This window comes from Anas platyrhynchos, chromosome 10 (genome assembly GCF_047663525.1).
Source record: "Anas platyrhynchos isolate ZD024472 breed Pekin duck chromosome 10, IASCAAS_PekinDuck_T2T, whole genome shotgun sequence".
Taxonomy (NCBI): domain Eukaryota; kingdom Metazoa; phylum Chordata; class Aves; order Anseriformes; family Anatidae; genus Anas; species Anas platyrhynchos.
In genome coordinates this window covers 6,330,255-6,350,835 of record NC_092596.1, presented here as the reverse complement: position 1 = coordinate 6,350,835, position 20,581 = coordinate 6,330,255, and the positions used below count along the sequence as shown (strand labels likewise).

Genomic DNA, 20,581 nt, shown 5'->3' with positions numbered 1-20,581 from the left:
ACATTTTTTTTTTTTCCCAGAGAGATAAAAGGCAATTTCTAGAGACTCTATTTCTAAGAATAACTGCTTCCCTCTTTGTTTTGAGTGCTCAGCCACTTGTCCCATTTCAATTAATGGGAGAAAAATGGGAAATAAACAAGCTCACCCACTTTCCTTGTTTTTGGCCTCGAGATTACTGGCACCATACAGCTTTTGTAAGACAGAAAATTGGTTGTAAATGAGTGACCAGGCCTGACTGACTGACACCAGTACCACTGCACACTGCCAGAGGAGAATGCTGGAGCTGGGCATACGTTGACACCTGGCTCTGTGTGTTTTAACTTGGTTCAGGTGCCTCCAGAGGAATGACTTCCCAAGTAGAATATAGTTACAGTTTTTTAATTAATTTTGTGTTAGTATCACTTTTCAAAAATTACACTGCTTTTTAGTCACCCACATTTATTTATGATACACAGCCCAAATGTTGCTGGAGAAGGCTTGATGAACAGACTACCCAAAAGGCATGAAAAAGCCAACAAACCTCCCCAACATCTGGGACACCGGGATTTTGGGGGCTGTATTGTGCTACTATTTCAAGTGAAGTTGCCCTCCATCCAGCAGGGCACCAGCTGCAGCCTTGTCCTGCTTGCCAGTGACCTCAGTTGCCAGTGTCTGGAGCATGCAGAGCTCCATCAGCTTCTCCTATCGTCCCCCAGGCAGCATTGCACCCTTTCTGCCATGCACAGACCAACCCTTTCTCCCTCCAGGCACTGCTTGCCTTGCAGTGGGCCCTGACCGGGCAGGACCCAGGGGCTGCTGTGAGATGCAGGCCAAAAAAATCCTAAGGATCATATACAAAGGGAAATTAGTTAAACAAATCAGAAGGTATGGCTAGAAGAGCCCTTACTGCCACTCTACAGTGGCCTGAGGCTTTTGCTTCATAATTACAACTATATTTTTTCCTTTCACACCAAGCTATCCTCTGTCCATAATCTTGGAACCTAATCTTGGCGGCTAGAGGGCCTCTCTCCTTGGGCTCAGGGCCATTCCCTGGCAGTGAATTCAGTTCATCCCGCTAGAAGAGACACTCCAATGTTATTTACAAAGCCCGTGCACCCACTCAATTAGCACATACACACATATACGGTACAGCGAAACCCGCTCAGCAACGCATCGCACGTCCGAGGCCTGGGATTTAAAACCAAACTCTTTAGCACGGGTTGACTGAATCCGAGCAGGAAGAAAATCGTTTTGTGTTCTTGGACTGACAGAAAATGTAGGCTGAAGTTTTGAATAAATGATTTGCTCTGAATCATTTACTCAGCACTACTCGGTACCTCAGAGGACAAGAATGGTTCCTAAACATTTTCTGTGATAAAATATTGAATCGACGCTAATACCGCTTTGCGGGGGAAGCAGTGTGAGGCCGATGCCCACGGTAACATAGCCTGCACGCCCTTGGCATGGCTGCTGGCAGGCTCAGGAGCCCGGTGCTGCCTGGTGGTGTGGCTGCGTCCTCATCACCGATGCTGCACCTCAACTCACGGGTGGGTGCCTCTGACAGCCAAAATGGTCCCTCTGCACAGGCTGCTGCTGGCAGAGTGCTTTCCTGTGAAAAAGCATTGAGTCGGAGTGTTAGTGTGCATTATTTATCTTTTAATAATGCCGTGGCAAAGTTTAGAGGAGTTCGGCAATAACTGTAATCACTGAAAGGCACAGGATGTGGGCTTGACAGGCCTACAAGGCCAGTTAAAAACTCCTCTTGATCGTCAAGCCTTGGTTTCAAGCATGAGGTAAAAAAGACTCCTCGTAACTGTGACTAAGCACAAAAGCCAGGATCTTGTGCCTGTGACAGACATGTGGTGGATTCGTGTCAGAGATCAGTGGAATGACATCAACATGCTCCCGTAAGCATGCCACCAGGATGACGTGAGGAAAGCATTTCTGGACATGGAAATGGTGAAAACTGGATTTCACTGGACTCAGTCTGTCAGTCAGTGAGCAGTGAGATTTTCCCCATTGTCTGGTAGAATTAGACACTTGTATGTGACAATATCTGGGAAACAAGGAGGAGGTATGTGCCCCCAGCCCTGGGATGGCTGGGAAGGTCAAGTTGACAGCTGGTGATACCTGGGTGTCATGCTGGTGAGGGGCCGGGAACACAAGTCCTGTGAGGAGCGGGTGAGGAAACTGGGGCTGGAAGAGGCGGCTCAACCTTACTGCTCTTTACAACTACCTGAAAGGAAGCTCTTGGGAAGCTGGGGGTTGGCCTCTTTTCACAGTGATAGGACTAGAGGGAACGGCCTCAAGTTGCACCAGGGGAGGTTTAGGTTGGAAATGAGGAGACATTTCTCCTCAGAAAGGGCAGTCAAGTATTGGAATGGGTTGCCCAGGGAAGTGGTGGCATCACTGTCCCTGGGGGTGTTCAAGGAAAGGTTGGATGTGGTGCGTAGGGACATGGTTTAGTGGGTGACAGTGGTGGTAGAGGCATGGTTGGACCAGATGATCTTGGAGGGCTTTTCCAGCCTTAATGGTTCTATAACATGATGGTGCACCGCAATGTGACAGCACATTTGGCAACCCCTCTCCCTTCATGGCAGGGGCCGGTGATCCTTGAGGTCCCTTCCCACCCAAGCCACTCTGTACATTTTGGCTGGATGAGGCCGGGCCGGACGACCACCTTCATCTGTGCCAGCGGCGATCGGGCCTGATTCTGGAGGGACAAGGCCGGTCGCTGTGCCAGGTCGGGGCCCCAGCCTCCGCCATCTCCCTGCGAGGGGCGCCTGAGGAGCCTGCCGCGAGGGGATGGCGGCGGGCGGGTGTGCCCGCGTGTGCGTGTGTGAGGGGCGGGTGTCTCGGCGTGCGAGGGGCGGCGTGTGCCCGCCGGCGAGTGCGAGGGGCGCTGCGTGTGCCCGGGCTCGCTCCTGCTCCCGGCTCCGGCCCGCCGAGAGGGAGCACCGCGGGCAGCCGGGGCTCTCATCCCGGGGAGGAGGGTCGCAGCCCTGCCCGGCGCCTCCCTCCTCCCCGCCGCCGGGGCGATGCCGCGCCCTCCGTGCCCTGCCTGCCGGCGGCCCCGCGGCTCCGCGCCGCGCCCGGCGGCGTAGCGAGCCCGGCTGGGCAGGGGGGCGGCCATGGGGGCTGCCGCCCCCGCGGCTCTCGGCGCCGAGCGGATTACGAAGGAGCGGCTCGGGGCGGCCCAAGGGCGGCCCGGCATGTAGAGCCTGACGGAGCGGCGCGGAGGTGAGCGGCACCCCGGGGTGCGGGAAGAGGAGGAGGTGAGGGGGGGTGGGGGGATGGCTGGGTGCCCCCTGCGGGGGCTGCTCCGCCAGGACTTGCGGCTCGGAGCCACCTGCCCGGGTCCCCCCCTTGGGGTTTTGGCCGCCCTGCAGCAGCCGGCACGGCAGGGGACCCTGCGAGTTGGTTGATGAATTAAATGAATTCTGTCGTTGGGGCGTGCTCCGTCTTCATGGCGAGACATCGGGCTGACCTGCCGGCCTGAAACCTCGGGGGTCGTGAGGCGGCTGTGCCCTGCTGCCATAAAATATTTACCTCATTTGCTACCCTCAGTCCGCAGCCCGTCGGGTGTCTGGTATAGTTGATGTTAAATTCCCTATCCTTAAAGAAAAAAAAACACACAGATTTTCAGACTCCTCCTAAGTTCATTTGTTTACTATGGAGCTGTGACTTCAGTGGTCGCTTTGGTATCAAAACATTCTGCTGGTGTGATATTTTTGGTGGCTCTGACACCGGGTTGGTTAGTCATGGTTATGAATATGGTAATACGCCATGAAACTCCGCGTCCTTTCAGTAACATGGTTGAACGGGCACGTAGGAAGCCTGGCGGTTCCTCGCCGCCAACTTCCAGCACATCTCCTCCTCGCAACTTTCCTGTGCTACGGTAAAAATGCTGCTCCCGACGGCTGGCCGGGCAGAGGCGAGCCCTAAGTTTGGCGTGAGGTGCTCCTCCTCGCACGCAGGCTTATGCAACGCGGTGCCCGGTGCGGGGAGAAGGAGGGAGATGGCAGGGAAGGTTTGGGGAAGAAGGGTGGCCAGGCAGTGACGGTGCCTGCCTGTGCCTGAAAACCCGAGGAGCGTTGTTCTCTGGTTCTGTGGGCGTCCTGGCTGGTCCCGGGCAAGTCTCCGGAGCCTCTTGGTGTTGCTTGCTTTCTCTGTAAAATAACGGCTTGGCCGGTGTTGCTGCTTCTCAGGGCTGCGAAGCTGCTCGGAAGCCCTTGGAAACACTTTTCAGCCAGGAGGTACTGTGTAAATGCAAATTACTACAGCAATACTATTTCAAAAACGCTTTTCAGAAGTTAGATCAGGGTCCTTAGGCAGTTTATTGAACCTATGCGGCCAAATACATTTTTGGACAGCTCCAAAGCAGACTGAAGTATTAATCCCCTGTAAAGAGATCTAGGATCCTTTCTCAATAAAAAAAAAAAATAAATATCACCCTTAGGTGTCACCAGAGGTGTCACTCCGTGAATATTTGCCCCCCGGTTTCTCTGCATGTAACTTGGTGGTCATTATCAGCTGAAGCAATGCTTTGGTTTTAGGCTGCTGTAGCTGCAGGTGGTGGCTGAAGACATGAAAGAGCTCACCCTGACCACATCAGCTGGCCCAGCGTGAGCCTCTGGTCCCCGTGGCGGGGCTTTGCTCATGCACGGGGCTGTGCTTTTATCCTGAGAGATTGCAATGATCTCTACGCTGTCAGCTAAGAGCAAGTCTTCCTAGGCAAGAACTGTGTCTCAGGTTCTACAACGGGGCACATTTCTAGCATTTAAACAAAACAAAACAAAAAAACGCCAGGTACTGGCTTTTTTTTTTTTTTTTAACTGCGAAAAGAAACTAGATGGAGAAGGACTTGAGTCTAAAACTGACCTCTGATCAGTTTTAATTTGTCTTGCGAGCATATAGAGCATTAACAGAATTTCTTGTTACTGGGATTTTGAGAGAATTCCTTATGATTTGAGGTGCATTGTTTTTACTTCAGCATACTGAAATCTCATTGTTTTTGTAACATGTTTTTTAAAAGGCATTCTTATTTTTCTTAACCACCTTCTGCTTTTGTAGGATCCCTGAGTAGCTTCTAATCGGAATTGCGTTTGAGGTAATGCAGAATTCTTTGACTAGTTTGCTTTTTGCAAAGATTTATTTTCAGGCAACCTTAAAAAATTCTTAGAATGTCGATTCTGAGGTCTTTTCATGTTGTGGTTTTAATAGACAAGGCACTGTCGGCTGAGTTATGAGTCTTCCTAATAATACGATTAGTCTGTTTTTTTGAGGGATGTCGTTCTTGAAAACATACCTCAGAGGAAAAAAAATTGCAAAAGCTATGCGCAAATAATTTTTTCCTACAACAGATGGAAGAGCTTGATAATCACTGCTTAAGGGTGACTAAAATTAGTTTGAAACAGAAAAGATTATTCCTACAAGTACAGTAGTATAATTTGTACGAAATGAGCCAAATTCTACTAATTGTTCCACTGGTGTAAATATAGAGTAATATCTTCGCCTGGAGTTTCTCCTTTTTTATAAAGTAACGTAGAACACAGGGGACTGTAATCTGTTGACTTTTTACATGTTTGTCACAAAGGTGAGTTCTTTCTGAAGCCTGGTGGCAGAACACGACCCAGGGTTTAGCCCCCTGTTCTTGTATTTGGAGCAGCGTAATGTTCTCTTACAGAGCCTCCAATTCAAAATTTGCTGTAATACGATTGTGGGGAGAGGGTTGCTGAATGACTCAGATGAATGTAGCTCAGAGTAAACAAACATGTAAATCATTTCTGGCTACAGAGAGAGAGAAAAGGAAACATGGAAGAGCAGAGAAAAGCCAGCCTCAAGGATGAGACATTTATCGAGACGTGCTCAGCAAGGACCACCAAGTTCAGCAGGATTTAGCTGTCAAAAATTCAGGACTGGATGTGCAGCACTCTTATTTATTTGTTTTTGACCTTCAGTAATGAGAGGAACTTGTAGGAAGTGAGCGCAACTGTTAGAGGCACGCAGAGGTTTCCAGCTGTTTGGTTGGGCTGGTAAGGCTGGCACAAAGCTGAGCAGTGGGCATGCTTACGTGGCCCTCCCGAGAGCAGCGAACCGTGAACACTGCCTCTTGGAGGGGGAGGATGCCACCACTCACAGAGCGGCAGGCTCCACAGCATCCAGTTTGGGAAAAACACAAGCTAGCGAGTGGTTCCTGGAAGTTTCTGAACCCCAACCTAATAACGTTGTTGTGGGTAACCACAGAAGGATGCGGACGCAGCTTGTGGTTCAGATTAAGAAGTACCAGCTTTAAATCAACTTTAGGTTTCTTTGTAACTAGGTGAGTCCCCAGAACAAAATCGGAGCGTGGCAAGGACTATTCTCATTTGTCTTCCCTGCTGAGGGAGATTACCCGCAGGCACAAATCAATTCGACAGAGCATCTGGCCAGCCAGGTCCTCCTCTGAATGCCCAGGGGAGAGCGGTACCGCAGGTAGGAGTTGCGGGCAGAGGGAGCTGTCGCTGGGGGAGAAAACTGTAGGCACTGGAAAGCTGGGGTGGGATTTTTATCCCTCTCAGCTGCCTGAGCTGTTACGCTTCAGTGTGTTTTCAGGGTAAGTCAGGTTAATGCTCGTGGGGAAGCGAGAAATGTGCTGGCATCCGGGGGTGAAATGAGGAGAGCCGGGGCTGGTCCCCTTCTGAGCGAGGATCAGTGCCCCACAGCTCTGCCTCCTGCTTTGGGCACTTCTGGCATCGTCTCACGGGGAGGATGCTGCGTTGCTGTGTTGCTCCAGGTGAAACCTGTGCTCTTCCCAAGGTACAGGCCTGCCTCCGAGAGCAGTGAGGAGTCCTCAGGGTGAAGCGTGGCTGGAGGAATGGCATCTCCTGCAGTGTTTGCTGAAAGATGATGGCTGTGAAGGGGAGGAGCTGGAAGGACAAGGTGTATTTCTGTGTCTGCATAGCAGACCTCCGTCCTCCTTTCTCCATCCTCTTGTTTTCTTTAGAGTCCATCTGACTGTACACGGCGCTGGTCACAGTGGCCACACTGGGAAACTTGACTTTAGGCAGCAGGACCGCGTGACAAGGCTCCCAGATCAAATGGTTGCTGGTAGGAGTGATGGGTGTTCCTGTTAGATTGCTGGACGTGTATTATTATTTATTCTCGACGCAGTCTCTGGATCCAAGCCAAGAAGCTATTTTGTCCTGATTCCCTTCTCCCTCCACTCAGTCTCTCCCTCTCTTTGTGCGCAGTGAACATGTTCCAGTCAGAACTGAAGCCATTTCCTGGCCCCTTTCGTGTGTCCTGCAGCCCGTTTGCATCCGTAAGCGATGAAATCCGACCCAGTGTTTGGGAAGCGCTGACTTCAGCACCCGGACAGGGTGGGTGATGTTTCCCGTCATGCCCGCTAATTAAATTGTAGCGCGCATTAGTGCAGGGTGCTGCGGGGAGAGAAAGCGTCAGCAGGTTGGAAAAGATGAGACGAGTTCACAAGGAGCAGGGGGTGGACGGGGGAGGCACGGTGGGCTGGGGGCAACCTCTCGCTGCCGGCACTGCCACTTGTCAGAGGCACGGAGGGAAGAGCTCCGGAGGATGCAGTGGGCACAGGCTGCTTCCCACCACCAGAGAGAGCATCCAGGGATGAAAGGCCCACGGGGCTGACGCGTGCCCCTACTCTCCTGGCGCTGACAGGCGTAGCTCGCTAAAACACAGCAATACACTTCCTTTCTTCTCAGTAAAACAGGGAGGAAAAGGAGCAGATGACATAGCGTTTATTGGGCATTTTGGTAGCAGAAGGATGGCCGGAGTGGAGATTTCAGCTTGCTCTCACAGGTATTAATGGATTAACGTAGGAAGCTGCTAGAATTTCATTGTGAAGCCTTCCTGGCAGAGTACAAAGCCACTTGGGGCTCAGGGCTCTGTTTGGGACGAGAGGATAAAATAATTGTATTTTCTCATTCAGTCTTTGTGTCCTGCTCAGTCTGGCTTGTTGCGTGCTGTGAAATGGAGGTGCTGATCTCTTCCTTAGCCTGGAGCTGCAGCTAATGGAAGTAGCCGTAGTGTGTACTGGAGTACTTGAAAGCTTCCAGGTGGGGAGACCTCCAGGTTTGTAAAATTTCCCTAAAGCCCTAAAATCATTATTCGTAGTGGGACCGAGAGGAATAAAGGTTGCCAGGACATCAGCTCCTCCTCGCAGACCCTTCACGCCGTTCCCCTAGGAGATCAGGTCAGCTGCAGGGATGTGGGCACCGTATGAACGGGGCTGTGAGGCAGGTCCCCATGGCACAGGCTGCTTAGATGGAGACTCTGAAGAATCCTAAAAATCTTCCCAAGTCTGCTTCTCCTGCAAGACCTTTTTTCTTCATCAAGAAGGCAAAGACTCACCTCCCTTTTGGGAATGTCCCGAGGGCCAAACTGGGAGCTCGCCGTGCAAGAGAGAACAGGGCTGCCCCATTCCCCAGCGGGTTCCTCAGCGGGGAGAGCAGCTCCCGTGAGGCCCCAGCCCACTGCCAGCTCCTGCTCTCAGCAGGATGCACAGCGGGAGATGGACACAACGGGGCCATGTCGCTGTCCTGAGGGGCACCGAGTCCCTGCTCTGTGCTGGAGACAGCGGGACTCAGCATGGGCCCGGAGCAGAGGGTGGCTGCATGGCTGGGAAAAGGGCTTCAGGCTGCTCCGCCTCGAGGTCTGAAACAAGTGTTTGCCTTCAAGTGCGCATCGTTGTTGAAAGGCAGAGTGGCATTCCAGCCTGGAGCTGTGTGTTTATAGTGTTAGGGCAAATGTTCTGACACGTCTGTGGGTTTCTGTCGATCCTGAAGGCAAGTTTGAGCTGATGGCTCTGCAGCTCTCCTTGTTCCTCCACCGTGGGCAGGGACCGATGCCGGTGCGCGTGCTGCTAAGGTCACCCGAAGGCTCGATGGCAGGAGCGAGGTGTTGTGGTTTTGCATGCCCAAAATGGCTTCGTTTCCACAGCATCTCCTGCAGCTTTCCCTGCACCCTGTCGGTAACCTAATCAACCAGGCTGAGCAGCTGGTGAGTGGGCGCCTTGCCTGTCAGAGACATGGGTATGAATATCAGCAGTCAACAAGCCATCACAGCAGCTATTGGCACAAAATGGAAGGAGGGAGGGTGGGCACCCCTCCTAAAAATAAACCCATTGCTGTCCACAGAAGCTGCATCAACCCCTGGGCGTCTGAAATAGTTTTGGAAGAGAGAGAGAAGTCAGAGAGTGGCTTGGCTGACGGTCACGCAGGTAGGGTGCTCCAAGGGAGGAGAGGAAGCCGTGTTTTGGAAAGTCTTCCAGCTCCCCTTGCAAGGCTTTGTGTCCGATCTCCAGCCAAAAATAGCTCACCTGCACTGACCAGAGCTGCATGGAGTGGGTCAGGTAGTAGGTGTACTGGCAGATCTTTCTGGGTTGTCTTCTGATGCTGCCAGGGATTTGCACGTGCTCGCGAATGGAACGAATTGGGAGGTTGCTTCCTTCAAAAACCTTAGAGTCCAAAAATCTCACTCCTGCTCAGCCTGCAAACGTAACAGACATCAAGCCCGGAAAGTATGTAATTATCTGTATAGAACTGAATGTGTAGAGAAGCCAAGACCCTGGTATTTAAATCCCTCATCAGAGAGCTGGGGAAAGAAAAGGAGAGGCTGGGATTCAGGCCACCGAGACAAGGGTGGGCCTGGCCTGAAGTCTGCTAGGTCGTATATGAAAGAAAGATCGGATTTGTCAGAGCTATTAACTCGGTTTGGTCCCTGCTCAGACAATGTTTTATTTCAGATGTCCTCTGGACGGCTTGTTTTCGTTCTTTTTTAAGATAGCTGATGGCACCACAGTTCAGCGTGAAGTATTTGGGATGTAAAGCAGCAGTAGGGCTGCTGTGACCTTCCCATCCGTGCTCGGATTCATCTTTTTCTCTTACAAAAATCACCTGGAAACAAAGCTCCCTCCCCTGTGACACTGACCTGCACAGAGTGGGCCAGTTTGGGGCCGTTCTGTTTGCTTTTTCGGGATCAGAGCCTTTCTTCTTGTCCTTGCTTTTGCATTCAGAGCTTCCTCTCCGTGACCAGAGGCGCGTACGCGGAGCAGGGACATCTGCCTTCAGCAGCGTGGCAGGCAGCCGGGGAAGGTGACCTCTTCAGAGCATCTTCTGTTCCTCCCAGATGGGGGGTGACACAGCACGAGGGTCCAGGGTGGTCCCTGGCTCTGCCCTCAGGGGCTATGGAGTTGCAGGTGGCTGGGTGAAAGCTTGGCTTTGCCCTGAGACAGGTCGGCGTGGAGGGATCCGAGCTGCTCCTCCAGACATTGTCACAGCCGTGCGGTTCCTGCAGTCCTGTGACATTGCCCCTTTTGTGGCAGTGCTCCTGTGGAGCCCTTCATCTGGTTGTTCTGCTCGGCTGCAGTCCTTTAGCCCTCAAAGCCGCAGGGCTGTGGTGCCATCAGAGGATCCTGAGCCTGATGGTTCCTACATCTGAACCAGGGTACGGCCACAGACACCTCCCAGATCTCCGCTGCCATCAGGCGGTTCACAGCAAGTAGGTTATTAGCTGGGTTTGGTGGTTGTCTTTTATGGATAGTTCAGGATCTGATCCCGTCTCCACAAAAGGGTCCTGTGCTGCTGGGCTGTAGCATGCTCCTGTGCTTAAACATCGACAAGTTACGAAGGGAATGCAGAATTCAATGGAAACGAAATTAGGCTTTTAGTTTTTGTTCATTCCTTTAAAACCTAAAGCGTGTTAAATTATGGTAACGCTGTGCCTGCATCGCAGTTGCTGTTTAAATCTAAATCTGCTTTATGGGTTGAGCCTCTTGGCACGGGGTTGGGGGCGATCAGCAGCAGTGTCAGCACAGCCACGGAAACTGAAGCTCAGCAGCACCCATGGTCATGCAAGATCCAGAAGCAGAAGCTGCATCTTGTTGGTTTCATGATGCCGCGCTGCACAAAGCTGTCACTGAGCTCGGTTTAGTAATTCAGAAGCAAAAGCACAGTTTGCTACCACTGGTGTGGTTCCACGAGGGAAAAACCAACACGCTGCATAGATTTTGTAATGGGTGGATTCCCATTTTAATCATCTTTTATAGCCCCAACATCTCCAGCATGCCTCTGAGTGCTGAGCGGGGACTCAAGCCGTATAGAAGAACAAAGCTCAGCCCGCTTCCCTCGGCAGCCGTGCAGTTGTATGTGCCCGCATCGTGGTGACACCAACAGCTTAAACTCAATATTCAACGTGTGTCCGGAGCTAAAACGGGACTGGCAGCTGGGAAGGTAGGAATGCAGTAGGATGTTAATGAGATGGTTACAGAGCCCTCTTTCATGGAGAATTCGAGCAAGAGAGTTTGGAGAAGAAGCTCTCCACCTCTGTCTCGCTGGCTGGTGTGGAATGGATGGAGCTGGGGGCCAGGCTTTTTTCCCCATTGCATAGATGTCGGTCTTATCGCTGCTAAGGTCAGCCCAAAGCAGAGGTAAATGGCTCTGAATTCTAATCTGTAAGTATGAAAAGCGAAAATAATACCAGCAGGGCTTCTCTTCAGTGGAAGTAAAGCCTTTTATAGGAAAGATCATTTATAAATATCATGGGAAACTGCTGATATTCAAAAGTACTGGTTTGTTTCCAAATTAACCAACACATAAGTAGAGCTACTCTTTTCTCATTTAAATTCATTCATTTTTTATCTTGGTTTGGATCCAGAGGCCTCATCTACTGTTCCTCATCCAACACTCCTGCTGAATCCATATGGATCAATTATCATTAGCAAGAGCATCAGGTGGGTCCTAAGCAGAACCTCTTGTGCCTGAGAAATGAACCTGGAAGCAGCCTCCGTGGGCTGCAAAGTGCTTCCCACCTGCACGGGCTGCCTCTGGGCAGTGGGGATGCTAGAGGCACCGGGAGGGGTTTGAAACCCAAAAGATTTTTAATTTGACCATCTCCATTCTCACAAATGTCTGGAGAAGGACTGCACTTTGCATGAGTCCGTGGGAAGTGGTGAGCTCCACAAAGACAGGGACAGCTCTGGTGGGAACCCCGTCGCCTATTTGTGTTATCCCAGCCCAGTGGGTTTTTGTAGCACTGCTCGCAGGGCCTTTTATGCCTGGGCAGCTGCTCAAACCTTATGAGACAGAGCAGCGTCAACGTAGCCCACAGGAGATGCTAGAACATGATGCCATCAGGTTGCTTACAGAACCCTGCTTGTATTTATTACACCCAGGGATATGCAGCATGGCCTGAACAGCCTTCTTCACCCTTCTGGGCAGGGTCAGTGTTGGCAGAGCCCCCTCCAGTGCTGCCTGGCACCAGCACGCCCTATTTCTGCATACAGGTATGTGACGTGCCAGGGGACTGCTGCAGCCTTGTGCCTTTTGTGGTCCTAAAGCTGCACGCATCCACGCCTAGTGACATATGCGTAGGGACGTACTCCTCAGCTGGCGCTTGTTCTCCTCTCTTGCTTTATTTTCGGGGGTTGCTGAGCCCAGAAGTGAGAGTGACAATAGGCTGACTCAAAGCGTAGCAGGCTTTGGGGCTGGGAGCTGCAGAAGTTATATAACAGCATGTGACAGACGACGCCGGTGGTACATGAAACAAGAAGCAAAGTGTGGAGATCCTTTGATGTGCTACCAAAGCTTTGCAGCACCTTCCCTGCTGAGTTAGAGGAGAGCTTTAATTTGGTGAGTCTAGTCAGTGGCATCGGCCCAGTGTTACGGAGCAGGAAGGAGGCCAGAACAGTGGCTTTTCTTCTCAGTTTGACTTGTGCGATTAGGAATTATGGCACTGAAATCAGCAAGGCAAGTGAATCTGCATAAGCAGAATGAGATCCTGAGTGCGTAAGAGGCATTTGAAACAATTTAGCCCTGCGTTGGCTGAAGTAATGTGAAGAAAGAGCATAGTAAATGAATAACTAACAGCAGAAAGGGGAAAAGAAAGGGAAGTTAAAAGACGGGAGAGCTCTAAGTGTGTCGCTGCTCTAGGATGATATATATATGTGTACACAGACTGTTAGTTAGGAGAAGGTTACTTGAAATCTCAAAGCCAGCCGTCAGCTTCTCACTTTCTGGCAGTACTTTGTTAGAGCCCAATATCAAAAAGGCACTCTTAAAACACATTTATTCAGCCAGTCACGCAGGAGCTACACCGCAATGCTGTTTCCAGAACTTGGGTCTTTTTGTTCAACTTAATGAAAAGTAATAACGTAGGAGATGCCATTTCTGTGGTATTAATGATCTGTCTTCATCTCCTGTACCTTAACACTGGTTTGTTGTCTTTGCAGTGATCCCAGCAGGCTGCCAGCAGGCCGTGAGGTTTTGTCCCGCATTTTATGTGTGATTTTTCCCAAGGGCAGTATTTTCGCCGGGACATTTTCGGTTGCAGTGCTGCAGTTGCTTACATTGCTTGCTTAGACTTCCCCGTGCACCCTAAGGATTTGCAGTCCTGTGCTAATGTAATACATAAAGCAGAGTCACCTTGACTTCACATTTATCAGCTTATGCAAGTGCTAACCTTTTACTGCACTGCAACAGAAATGTCATTGCCGTTCAGCCTCGAGATGACAAACAAACAGCTTCCTTGGCAGTAATGGATTTAGGAGGCTGCCTGGCTCGCTGCTGGTGCGGTGGGTTTGGGAGCATAGCTCGTGTCAAATACTACACAAACCAGAGTGTGTGATCTTGGCGTTTCCCTAGGGGGAGATGGTGTTTGTTTGTTTGAGTGCTTTCACCTTTTCCAGGCTTTAAGGAGGGCGTATTTGAAGTATGTGAACATTTCGTGCCAGCTTTCAACTCACTGCCTGCGCGTGGCGTTGTCTGGTGCAGTGCTGGAGCTTGGTTTGGGGCAGCTTGAACTGTAGCATCCCCGGCAGGGAGGCAGCATCCCGAGGGCTGTCATCGCCCTGCCTTTGGTCTTAGAGAAAGCTGAAGTCCAGAGCGTGAGTGGAGAAACATACGGATAGCGATGGACTTTTTCAACCTGAAATGTCAGCCAAGCAGCGTTTTTGGAAGCGGTACAGCCAGCGATAGGCTCTGGGTAGCCTGGGCCGTCCTGCACAGGATCTGTGAGGAGACTCAGCAGCTTAGCCTGCCTGAGATGCAGGGGAATTACCGGAGGAATCCAGCTTCTTCCACCCAGACCACTCGCTGCTGTACCTCCTCCTGATGGCAGTGCAAGGTATCTGGGTAAAATCAGCAGGGATTGGGGCTGGGGTAGTGTTAGCATGACACTTGGGGCAGGTTTGGGGGCTTCAGAGGGTGTTGCACTAGCTGATTGGGACACTGGGGGTGTCATCTGAGCGCAGTCAGGGCGAGCTGGGTGCTGCTGCTGCCACTGAAAGCACCATGGCAAACTCAAAGCACAGGTAAAGGGAAACTGGGCAATAATCCTCACAGAAAACAACAACAACAAAAAAAAACACACACAACGTCAAGGCCCAGATATGCCCTTAGTAAAACATTTGATTTTGCCCAGGAAAATAAGTCATCTGTGACTGAGCGAGGGTGGACTGTTCTGTGACACCTCGGGGATAAAAGAAAATCCAGCGGGCTAGAAGGAAGAAGAAGGGGTAGAAAATCATCTGCAACTTGGAATCCCTCCAAATTACAGGCTCCATTAAAAAAAAAAAACAAACAAGCAAACAAAAAAACGGAGTCTCAAGGCCTGGCCTTGGGGAAAGGTGCAGGAGCGTACGGGCAGGAGGCAAGTAGGGATCGTGGGGGCAAAGGGAGCGATGCGTGACTTTGTGCTGGGGACAGCAACGAGCAGTGCTTTGAATTATTTTACTTTTGGAGCATGAGCAAGGCAGAGGGAGGAGCTGCAGTCACCGTGATGGTTGAGTAGAGCCCAGGGCTCACAACCCCTTCGTCCTTTGTCCTTTCTGTGGAAATGTGGGGGCAACCAGAAGGGAAGAAACAGTGTATGCAGGTAGCTCATTTCTGAGAAGCCCAGGAGGGCTTGTTTTCATAGAAGGGGATGCTTACTGAGCCGACGTGGGGTGCGTTAACCCCAGAAGAATCCGACCATGTCTTTCAAAGGACAGAAGAGTCCCTGGGTGGACGGGATCAAGCAGACGTTTAAGAGATGCACCAGTTCTCTCTCCAGCTGAAACATCCCCCTCGCAAGGAGAAAAGCTTGCCAAGAAGCGTTCTTGCCCTCGGAGCTGTACGAGGACCATTTTCTGTGCTTGGAAGGCCGTTTGGCTTGGTTTCTTCAGGCATCTGTTCTGTCTGGAGACACTGGCTGCGGTTCTCAGAGGTGCTTGCTTGCTGGTGGTAAGGTCTGCGCTACGGTGTTCTCAGCAGAATTCATTCTGAACTCGGAAAATAAGCCTGGAAAGAAGGAACCAGACCTGCTGGGCCAAAGGTACACAAACAAGAAAGCAAATAGCAAGTAACTGGCCTCGAGCACTTCAGACAAAATTGGAAAGAACTCCTCACTGACAGCAAAATCCAGCTAAAAAAAGAGAATGCGAGGGCTCCTCGGAGTGCTGGAGGGCACAGGAAAATCAGCGCTGAGTCTGGCTTCCCACCTGAGAGCTGCGCTTTGCAAACGGATTCAGTTGGCAGGGGATGAAAATCTCAGGAACAGGGACTGAAGAAGCTGAGGAAGGATGCCCAGGCTAGACGTACCGTAACGTTAAACAAAATGATTCTGGTCCGGCGCGGCATCTCAGGACACAGGGCTTAGGAAACGTGTCACCTTGGTATGCTGCAAAGAATTTGGCATTGGTTTATCGGCGTAAAAACTGCATGCTTTTATTTATTTTTTTTATTCTATTGTAGTTATAAAAGCGGACCTGAATAATGAAAAAGTTACTGAGAAAATTGTGGACCTGAATACGTTTGGTGAAGCGGTGTTAAGTTATGTGTGTAACGAAGCCAAGAGGGATGCACAGTCATTCTGAAGAGTAGATTAAGATTGAGATTTTTGTCATTGTCATCAAGCAAATACTAATCAGGCAGTCCATCCAGGAACAGTTCAGAATTTGAGGAAGGTCTGAACTTTCCCAGAATGATGCATGTAACATACCATGTCTTGCATAGATACTCCTTTTTTTCGGTCATTTTTGCTCTACTGTTACAAGAATTTGATTGTGGGTGATAAAATTTAATGGATGGTGTTCAAGAATGCTAACAGCCAGTAGATGAAAAAAAAAAAGTGCAAAATAGGATTGTTACTAACCATAAAGCTTGAAATTAGAGGACTGTATGTGGTCATTAGGCCCATGCCCTTTGAAAATGCAAGTGAAAAATTCCCCAGGTCTTCATTTAATATCTTTGCCGGGTGTTTGTTAGACAAGCTGGGTTTAGCCTTTTGGATCCGTTTTTTAATCAGACGCTTTATCTGCTTTATGTGTCTGGGAAGAACAGTGCTGACGGTATCTCGAAAATGAGAGCAGTGCAGTGAGAAAGTTACTGAAGGTGGGAGGAAGGGGAAAAAAGATGAATTTTAGAAACCAAATGCATTCCTGTTACAGCAAACGAGACCAGGGCCTCGTAGTGTCCTTGTTTGTAGCCCCCAGTGACGCCGTTTGCTCTAAAACCAAATGAGAGAAGCAGACAGAAGCGCAGATCTGAAAAATTATTTGCCCAAAGGTGCCAGCGAGGCAGTGGAAAAATCCCCAGCTTCCCATGTCACCGGGATGTGGCTGTCTGACAGATCAAATTCTGCAGCTAAAACTCCCTGCTAGAATCCTGATTGTGTTGCAGCCCTGAGAAACTGTCACCTCAAGGATTTTCCCCGTGCCTTTTGTTGCCACACTCGATGGAGTAGGCTTTGTGACAGCCAGACCTGATCGTGGTGGAAACTGCCAGACCCGCCGCATAACTGACAGGAGAAGTAAAAGTCGGAGCAGGGCCGGGGACTGATCTCATTGCCCACGCCTTAATTCTGCTTGTTTTGCCTTAGACCTGGCGAGGAGCTCGGCTGGCGCGGTCGTGCTGATGCTGCAGATCCCAGAGGTCGTCCCCAGCCCTCCTGACAGCTTTGAAGGTTTGCAGAAAGCCAAGGCGCAGGTAGCGAGGCAGTGGGGATCTCAGCCTGATGCTCGCTCTCCAGTCAGTGTCAGAGGAGCAGCTCCTCTGGAAATAGCTCTCCGAGGTGAGGACTGCGTTTTGAGTGCTGGGTTCCCAGCAGGAGGTAGTTCGGCGTCCTGGGCTGGGGTCAGGCTGGGCAAGCAGGAGGTGGAAGTGCTTCACAGGTCTCTGTTCATAAAACTAACACGTTACACGAAATGGCATCTGAGTGACACCAGACAGCTGCAGTGTGTGCATCTCCAGCAGTTTTAAGTGTTACCTAAATTCCCTGGCTGTGGGTTTTCTGTTTCAGTGAGCACCCTGGGCCTGGTGCCCTTTCTGTATGGTCTGTGTATGCCCGAGGCTCGGTGGTGCAGCCTCATCTCGGTGGGGCAAAATACGTGAGGGTGTCTTCAAACACCACCCTGGCACAGAAATGGAAAGGGCAAAGAATGAAAAGCTGGGGCTTTCTGTCTTGTCTCTTGTATCAGGAGAGAAACTGCACCTTTCTGCAAAGTCTTCTCTTCTTCCCTTTCCAAAGAAGGGAAGAAAGCAAGAGGAAGCCAAAAGAAAGTGAGGACTCGAGAGAACAGTGCCTGAGCATGGGGGTGATGATCATTTCTGTTCTGCAGGGAGCCCCAGCCAGAACCACGGGCCAGCGAGGATTTGTAGGATGAGGGCCCTTATGCTGAGGGCTGTAAAGAAGAGGGGAAAAATTTTGAAAACGATGCTGGCTGCTAATATGGGTACTGTTTGCATTTCTGTCTGTAGGTGAAGTTATGGCTGTGCATAAATGAAGTTGTGTAGGGTGTAACACGCTTGTCCAGCTGCTTTGAGGCTCTGAGTGGCAGTAAGAGAGGTGTCTGGAGGTAGAGAAGCTTCAGCAGGCTTTGGCTCGAAGTGGGCATGTATGGAAATATCTCCTCTGCCAGAAGTGGTGTTAAACTGGGAGTTTTATCTGCTCCAGTCAAAGGGATCCTCTCAGGCTACGTGTGAACAAGGGTGTATGGGATCTAGCCGGCATGGTTTGATGGACTTACAGAACCGTTTTCGTGGAGAGCACCCAGTGATTGCTTCTGTGCTCTGTTGACTGAGTGATAACACCCGGGTAGGTTTATAAATAGCAGAGCAGGCGATCCCTGAAGTGTGGGGGTGTGAGGGGGGTGTGAGCCAGTGTGCAGAGCGCCACCGCTGCCCTGCCCTGCCCAGTGCCACAGCATGGCGCAGCGACGTCCCTTGCTGCACAGGCCGTGCTGGTTGCTTCCAGCTAGGAAAGGGCTCGCAGGAAAGGTGGTGCCGTGGCCTGCAGAGGAGGTCTGCCCTGCCCAAAGCAAGCAGCCCATGGGCTCCAAAGCCCCAGGTCTCCCCTCTCTGCCCCACACCTCAGATCTAATGGTAATGAGATTTTTAAACCTGGGATTTGGGACATTTTCTGTCTGGTTTCTGCATCAATGAAGTTCACTCTGTGACTCACACTCTTTATTTCACACCCTAGAGGCTAGAAACTTTTTTTCTTCTTTTTTATTTTTTTTTAAAGATGACATTCTCTTGTAATTATTGAACTCCCAAAGCTCAGGGCTGAAAATAAACCCCAGAAAATGTGGCTAGACTCCCAAGGAAGTGCCAAGCACGGCATGACTGTGATCTAGAGTAGTCTAGTCGTGTAGACTGCGAACAGTTCGGAAGATCCCGCAACCCCAGGGAAACCTGCTCTCTTGGGGTGCAGTAACTCCTTGATACGCTGGTAGGAGTGATACTGTTTATGTGGCCTTCTCGAGGTCTGCTTGGCCCTGACTGCATGCTCTGGTTTATCCTCAATCTCAGTCTTAATGCCAAAACACTTCCTTTCAGAGTCAGTTTACAGAAAGTGCGTTGCTGCTCCATTGGCAGAGATCAGTATCTTGAAAGCCATCTGTACTGCAAGAAACAATACTATCTTGTCAGGGAGATGGTGAGAACGATAGCCTACGTGTTGTATGTCTGTGATTTAGCAGCTCTGTGTAGACATCCAGGAAAGGCAGGCACATGAAAAGCACAGTAAAAGGTGCATTGGGAACGCACATACAGGAAGATAAACCAGGAAGCCACGAACAAAGGTGTTCTGCAACCAGATGCCGCTTGGGTAAATTAAGCAATTAGTCACCTTTCTTCTTTGCAGGTTCAGTGCTCGCTGTTCCTTTCATGTACAATAAATCACAATTTTGATGTATGTCTACCATGACTCTGACCTACATTTTATGTGGAAGCCAGGAAAACAGAAACCAGTTCTGCAAAGCAGTGTTCAGAGAAAGTAGAGGAGCAGTGCATCGAAATCGTAGGTGCATGGGGAGGAGAGACCGCAGCTAGTGGTTCGTAGGGCCCATGCAGTGTTTATTCTCCAGAAGCAGACCTCTGTTTGCCAGTATGACCTGGCAGAGTGACCTGAGAGGTAGGTGCCCAAAGGACGGGAAGGGGACAGAGGACTGCGGTACCCCGGTAACTCCCAGCAGGTTCTGGACGCCGGTTACAAGCACTAGCTGCAAGAGAGTGGGAGCAAGGAGCCTTTACAGAGCCTTGGAGGGGAGAGGAGATCAATATCGAGAGAGGAAAAGAAAACTGGTAGAGGCAGTTGTGGTAATTACCACTTCAGGGATGATTTTCATTAACCTCCAAGATCTTCCTCGCCGCAGAGATCAGACAGAAAAAGGGGAAGTGAAGCCGTGTCAGATGGGATGCAGGAGGGAGGGGGAAGAAGAGAGAGGACAGGACATCCTCTCAAGAGCCTGGGAGAAAAAAAGTAACACCCTGGACCAGTCTGCAAATCCAACAGTGAAGACAGACCCAGGGGCAAGGTATTTGTTCACTGTTTTCTTTTTTAAGTTTGCAAAACATTAATATTTTGAATACTTTATTCTTCATTAGCATAATTAAGAATACACAAGCCTAAACTCACTGAAAACAGAATTAACAAATTAGCAGGTGCAGGGATTTGGAAGCAAGAGGTTTGGGAAAACAGAGCTTGCAAATGTCGGCATTAAGTAGAGCAGTGAAATCGTGCCAAGCCTTATTTATGGATTTGTGCATTTCCTTTGCATAGCCCCACTCCTGCAGCCAGAGGAATACAGCTCAATTTAAACATGAACCCCCTGCAGTTATACTGTAGCTGAGCCTAAAACTGAGAGCATACAAAATAAATCTCTTCTGAAGAAAAACTGACGAGCCTCACCTCAGATGTCTTTTGAAAGCCGAGATATCTTGGATGAACACTTAACTGAAAAGGGAAGCAAACTGCAAAATGAAATCCAAAAGAAAATGGGAGAAAATTTCAGAATAGTATCTTGAAGAAAGAAAATACAAAAGAAGCAGCAACAGCCTTAAGTTACACTGCAGACGAGAACCTGGGGAGGAAGCGAAAGACATCCTGCGCCCGTATGAGAAGTTCCCCTTAGGAAGACCAGGGGCTGACTTCCAAGCTAATACCCTACAGATTTTGCAGCATGTGACACAGCCACCCTGTGGAATATTTAAAATCCAATATTTCTCCAGCAAGGTGAGACGTTCCCAGTTTTTATCATTGCCTCCTGTGCAGCCTTTCAGGGGGACAGAACTGTCCCCAGGAGGGCATGAGCCACGGGAGTGAGAAGTCCCTG

The 20,581-nt window shown here is 50.3% G+C and overlaps 1 protein-coding gene across 1 annotated transcript in view; it reads left to right on the top strand.

The window, feature by feature from the left end:
* Positions 1-2,848: 2,848 nt before the first annotated feature.
* TRPC5 (transient receptor potential cation channel subfamily C member 5) overlaps positions 2,849-20,581 on the top strand; it is a 96,892-nt gene continuing 79,159 nt past the window's right edge. Inside the window, exon 1 of the mRNA XM_027465062.3 lies at positions 2,849-3,219. The gene's annotated coding sequence lies outside the window, so the exon portion shown is untranslated. The remainder of the gene's footprint in view (positions 3,220-20,581) is intronic.